The following is a 6,813-nucleotide window of genomic DNA, read 5'->3' on the forward strand; positions in this document are numbered from 1 at the left end:
ACTAGGCTTACAAAGAATAAGTCCTGGGATCAATTTCTTCAATTAAAGGTAGTGCTCCAGCATGGCCACAGCGAAATTACTGAAACAAGTTGAAAATAAAAGGAAAAAGAATAGTATCCTTCACCAATATAGATAGGTAGAACACACAGACACAAAGAGACAGGAAGTTCAAATCTTTAGCATAGAAAAATTATAAATGATAAGGGTGAATGATGAAGGCCATGATAATACTGGTGGTGGTGATGACGGTTACTGGTGAAGGTGGTGGTGGTGGTGGTTGTGGTGATTATGGTCGTTTTTCTCTTTGCTGAAAGTGAAGGGTCTCTAGCCATAACCCTTCTAGGCCCTCCAAGATCAGTGACCATGATACCATTAAAATTCCATATAAACTCTTACAGATTAACACAAGCAGGAAAGACATGTGAGGGGAAGATTCCAGAGAATGAAGATGTTCTGGGGGGAAGGCCAGCGTGGGTGGAAGCAACAAGAGTGATGAGAGAGAAGTGGAGGGATGATTAGACTGGAGGTGAGTGAGAGGAAAAGTTACATGGCCAGCCTGCTTCAAGGAATAGGGGCCATTATGAAATAGAAAGAAAAGACAGAGAGGGGACACAGCAAGTTTGTGGGTTAAAATGATAAAGATGAAGATGTTGTTGAAGCTGATGAAGTTGATGATAAAAATAATGTTGACAATGGCAATGACAAAAACAATGACATGAAGAGAGTGATGAAGATGATGACAAACGATAATGATGACAATGGTGGTGATGTTACTGATGACAAAGATAATGGTAATGATAATGATGATAACATCAAAGATGTTGATATTATTATTAAAGAGGATAATTTGGGGTCAATGGAAAAAGTACCAGTCAAGGACTGGGGGTCAATGTAATCGACTATCCCCTCCTCTCCCCTGAAATTTCAGGCTTTGTGCCTATAGTAGAAAGGATTATTAAAGGGGATAATGACAATAATGAGAAAGATAGTGATGATGATCATGGTGATAACAATGCTGCTGCTGATGATGATGATGACGACAACAAAGATAGTGATGATGATTGTTACAATGATGCCCGTGATGATGAAGATGATGAAGATTGTTATAATGATGATGACGGTGATGATGATGAGAAAGAGGCGAATGATGATGATGACAAGAATGCTGATGATGATGATGATGATGATCATGATCGTGATAATTTTTTTTCTTTTTTTTTGTCTTATTTTGTTCTCCAAAAGTCAAATATCTTCAGACAGACAACTACTCTAGTTTTTATCTAATTTTACCGTTCTATTTGTTCCTTTCTGTCTTACAATATAATACAAATATCCTGTAACATGACAATAGAAACTCTTCAAATGTCTTGGATAACAATAGGAGGGATTGCTATTAATGGCAACATTCACAAACATTTTTGTTTTTCATTTGTCTTTTTAATTCTTCTTCGGAAAACAGCAAAAGGTTTCTTCTCTTCCTCCTCCTCCAAGGAACTGTTCTCAATGACATGACTGGCACTAGCAAGTGCTACATTTATCTCGTTATTGATCCAAAGAGAGAATAAACAAAAAAAAAATCATAATAATAATAAAAAAAATATTAAAAAAACAACGGCTCATTTAGTTTGGGTTGGGTTGGGCTGTGATGGTCATGTTGGGGAAGAAATAAGTCTTTAATATAGAAATCTCAAATCTCAGTAGAGATGATGATAATGATGGTGATAACAATGATAATAATAAATAAAAGATAAAACCAAAAATGTGTGGTAAATAAAGAATCTATTCACTGGAGAGAAGGAAGTCAATATATAGAAGGTCAGTTCAACCTCTGGCTAAATATACAAACTGACCTTACAGTTAAGAACAAACAAAACAAATAAAATATAGAACAAATGATGGAGAGAAAACTTCCTCATTCTATTTTATTTTATTCATTCTATTTTCATTTTTATTTTTTATTATATTTGTTTCTTTTTTTTTTGCATTCCTCTTTTGTGAAGATTCTGTTTTGGTCATTAACGAAATGATAAAAAGGGAGTAATCTTTTGTTTAAGTACACCATTTTTCATTTTTTTTTTGTTTCTTTTCTTTTGTTGATTCTACAGTTTTTTTTGTTTCTTTTTTATGCATATATTCCTTTCTTTAGTACCCACATCATCATCATCATCGTTTTAATGTCCATGTTTCTGTGCTTGCTTGCATGGGTTGGGTGGAATTTTGTTGAGGCAGATTTTCTGCGGTTGGATGCCTTTTCCATTGCCACCCTACTCCCCACCTCTGTTTCCAAGATTGTAATATTTCCCCATGGCTAGATATGTTTTTCACAGAAGACTGAGAATAAGCAACATCACTTATAAGACAGTGGCGCTTGTTTACAACCATCACATGATAACAAGAAGAAGATACATACAAATACACACACACACATACATACATTACATAGATACATACATACATACATACATACATATATATATATATATACATACATACATACACACACAGAAAACAAAGTTAGTGTGAGAAGAAGTCATGAGCTCTGGCCATGTTTGGGTATCTCATTCAAGGGTTTTAACCAGTTTTATAGACCTAAGTGCTTGTTTCTGTCTAGTACTTATTTTATCAGTTTCTACTTGTTGAACTACTTGGTTATGGAACATGACAGGACCCAACATAAACAAAGGCACCAGTTTTTAAACAGCATAAATATAAACACAGGCAATCAAACACACACACACACACACATATTTGCATCTATATACAATAGGCTGATTTCAGTTCTTTGGCTATCCACAGATTTCTACATCAGTTATAACATTGCTTTCTTCTGAATAGTGGAAAGAATTGACTGTCATGAAAGTATCAGATAGGACACTTTGCCATATGGTACTAGGACAAAATCCCCACTGAGGGCAAAATTCCCACCAGACAAAATGCAGTCAATATCCCCAAGGATATTGGTCTTTCTTTACAATAAAAATATTTTAGGAAAGTGACATTTTCAGGAGGATTTTGTCCTCAGAGAATTTTGTCCTTGGTGGAATTTTGTCCTGATACCTTGCCATATACACTCTGAGAAGATCCTGCACAGCCAATTTGGCACCACCTATTTGGTGTCCCTCATCTAATACTAGCTTATTTGGCATATGACATTTTAATATTTCTCTCATTCTGAAGGTAGTGAGTTGGCAGAGAAGTTAGCATGCCTGGCAAAATGATTATCAGCATTTCATCCGTCTATGCATTCTGAGTTCAAGTTCTGCCAAGGCTAACTTTGCCTTTCATCCTTTTGGGGTCATTAAGAGAAGTACCAGTCCAGCCCTTAGATCAAAGCAATTGACTTACCCACTCACACAAATTTGCTTGCCTTGTGCCAAAATTTGAAGCCAATATTTCTCCTTCAAATATTGGCTTCTTATCTCCTCTCTCTCTCTCTCTCTGTTTCTCTCTCTCTCTCTCTCTCTCTCTCTCTCTCTGTAGGTATCTAGTTATATTTCTATGTATACATAATGTCGCCCTCTCCCTTTCTCTCTCTCTTTTCTTCTCACTCAATCACTCTGTATGCAAATATTTTTCTGTGTGTGAATGTGAGTGTGTTTGCTTCCAGTGCCAAAATCTACTGTCACCCAAACAGGTGGAATGTCCAATCGGCAGTAACAAATCATCAGCAGCATCCAAGCAGCTGCACTAAATCATCTCATTTCATTCTGGTTCCTTGCACTCCGAGTTTAAATTCTCCCAAGGTCAACTTTACCTTTCATCCACTCAGAATCAATAAATGAAGCACCACTCCTTGGCAATGGATTAATAGAATTCCTAGACTAGGATAAGATCCCTTGGGGACACTTGATCTGGGTTTTTTTATATTCTGAGTCCAAATCCCACCTACCAGCAGCACCCCAACTTTTGAGGCCGGGAGAGGGGTTCTTCAAGACCTGACTAATATGTGATAGGGATCCAAAGTCAGAAGGAACAAAATGATGACTAAAGCGACATTGGAGTTGATACTTACATGTAATGTATGGATACGGATGCAGATTCCAGAGCATTAAAAGGGAGAGAAATGCTAAGAGGGAAATTGCCAGCTTCTGAGTTCTAAGCCTTCGAATCATTAGGGGAGAGAAGGGGAAGAAGGGAGATGGAAGAGAGTGAAGGAGAGAGAAGAGAAAAAGAGAGAAGAGAAAGAGAAGGGAGAGAGTGAAGGAGAGGGAGAAGAGAAAGAGAAGGGAGTGAGAGTGAAGGAGAGGGAGGATAGAGAGAAAGAGAAAAGGAAGAGAGTGAAGAGAAAGTGAAGAGAAAGAGTGAAGAGAAAGAGAGTGAAGAGAAAAAGAGAATAGAAAAGAGAGAGCGGAGAGAGGGAGAAGAGAAAGAGAAAAAGAGAGAGGGAGAGAGCAAGAGAAGGAGAGGGAGGAGAGAGAGAAGAGAAAGAGAAGGGAGTGAGAGTGAAGGAGAGGGAGGATAGAGAGAAAGAGAAAAGGAAGAGAGTGAAGAGAAAGTGAAAGGACAGAGGAGAAAGAGAAAGAGTGAAGAGAAAGTGAAAGGACAGAGGAGAAAGAGAAAGAGTGAAGAGAAAGAGAGTGAAGAGAAAAAGAGAATAGAAAAGAGAGAGCGAAGAGAGAGAGAAGAGAAAGAGAAAAAGAGAGAGGGGAGAGCAAGAGGGGAGAGAGGGAAAGCAAGAGGGGAGAGAGGGAGAGCAAGAGGGGAGACAGGGAGAGCAATAGGGGGATAGAGGGAGGGAGAGCAAGAGGGGAGACAGGGAGAGCAATAGGGGGAGAGAGGGAGGGAGAGCAAGAGGGGAGAGAGGAAGAGCAAGAGGGGAAGAGCATGGAAATAGTGGAAGAAGGAGTGAGAGTGCTCTTACTCACACAATATTACTCAGGTTTATTGAATTTGAACAGGGACTAAAGAAAACAAAATGCCTGACATCCTGGTCCTCCAGTTAGTCACAGTGAGCAATACAACACAATACTCATAGCAAGAGGAAACCATGTTTATTTAAACAAGTAAAACGTGGAAGTGTGGTTCAAGACGTTTACTTCCAGGTCACACAAAACGTAGGTTCAAGTCTCACTGGATGACACCTTGGGTGAGTTTCTTCCATTGAAGCTTCCCAGTTGATCAGTACTCTGATCATGAAAGAACACCTGATGTATTGTGTGATCTGACATGTGATTAACCTCATTTTCTTCTTCTCAGAGAAACACCATATTCTGTACATAGTAGCATATTTATAAGATGTGTGTATATGTATGTGTATATGTGAAGGCATGTGGCTTAGTGGTTAGGGTATTCAGGTCACAATCATGCAGTCATGAGTTCAATTCCCGGCAATGCATTGTGCCCTTGAGCAAGACCCTTTATTTCATGTTGCTCCAGTCCACTTAGCTAGCAAAAATGAGTAGTGCTTCTATTTCAAAGGGTCAACCTTATCACACACTGTGTCATGCTGAATCTCTTTGGGAACTATGCTAAGGGCACATGTGCTTGTGGAGTGCTCAGCCACATGCACATTAATTTCATGAGCAGTTTGTATCATTGATTGGATCAACTGGGATCCTCATTGTCATAACCGACAGAGTGGCAGTATATGCATGTATGTATCTGTGTGTGTATATGTGAGTGTGTGTGCATGTGTGTGTTTGCATGATGTAATGCATAAATAATGAATAAAATGCCAAGCTACTGAAACATATGTAACTTGGGCAGCACTGTTATTGTCAACTCTTCTTTTACTGCATTTATTTACTGCATACTTTAAATGACTTGTATTGCTACGGAGATTGGAGCTGTGGAGTACCTGTTATCTTTAAATAATTGCTCTTAATTTTACAAATAGGATGATGATACAGGAGTAATATTAGTTTACTAATTAAATAATTAATTTATCAATCAATGTTTTCTCGATGTAGACTGCAAGCCAATCACATGCTGGAAGCTACTGAGGTAATAACAGCAATCCACATGATCCAAACCAATTGATATATATATATAGAGAGAGAGAGAGAGAAAGAGAGAGAAAGAAAGAAATAGAGAGAAAGAGATTTGGTCAAGTGACTAAGATGCAGAGATCTTAGGAAATAATGTAAGCATGATACTAACTTTTTGTTTATTAATGAATATTTTCTTTTTAAAAAATCCCATTGATTGTACAGCTGTGCTACATGAGAACATGTACACATGTTGATGACTAAGGAAATAGTAGAGAAACAGGAAATAAACACCAAACAGCACCAAATAAATAACGGCAATGTAATATAGCATTTTTCTTCTTTTTCTCTTCTAATAATGGTAAAGCAGCTACTATGAAGCATTTTTGCTTTTTTTTCACTGATATTTATTTTATTTTATTTATACCAAACTAATTCTTTGATGAATCGTTAAAACTGTGACAAAAGAAATGGAAAAGGTGTGTGGAGAAAAAAGGTGGAAGAGGTGGTAAGGCAAAAAAAATAAAATAGAAAAGTAAAAAAATGCTTTGTTCCAGAAGGTTCTTGTGAAGTGCATTTCTAATTATTTCCTCGTCATAAGGTCACAATTAATCATGGTCGTTACTACCTAACAGTAAGCACAACAAAATAAAAAAATTAAAAACACTATGCATATACATACACATAAATAAAAATTAATTAAAAAGAAATAAATACAATACATACTATAAAAAAAGTATAAAGAAACAAATTAATAAAACATTATCAGAAATGAGAAGAAATGTATTCAAAGGTGCAACAACAACAACAACAACAACAACAAAAATAACAAATATATAAATAAAAAATAAAATAAGAAAATCATAAAAGAAACATGCAATAAGAA

At 36.9% G+C, this 6,813-nt stretch overlaps 1 protein-coding gene and 1 long non-coding RNA gene across 2 annotated transcripts in view; one reads left to right on the plus strand and one right to left on the minus strand.

Moving 5' to 3' along the window:
• The window catches only part of LOC115218757 (putative protocadherin beta-18), a 406,105-nt gene that overhangs the window by 334,722 nt on the left and 64,570 nt on the right, over window positions 1-6,813 (minus strand). The window lies entirely within an intron of this gene.
• The window catches only part of LOC118765874, a 17,726-nt gene continuing 11,669 nt past the window's right edge, over window positions 757-6,813 (plus strand). Inside the window, exon 1 of the long non-coding RNA XR_005001771.1 lies at window positions 757-769. This is a non-coding gene — a long non-coding RNA (uncharacterized LOC118765874). The remainder of the gene's footprint in view (window positions 770-6,813) is intronic.

The sequence above is a fragment of the Octopus sinensis genome, linkage group LG14 (assembly GCF_006345805.1).
Source record: "Octopus sinensis linkage group LG14, ASM634580v1, whole genome shotgun sequence".
Lineage (NCBI taxonomy): Eukaryota > Metazoa > Mollusca > Cephalopoda > Octopoda > Octopodidae > Octopus > Octopus sinensis.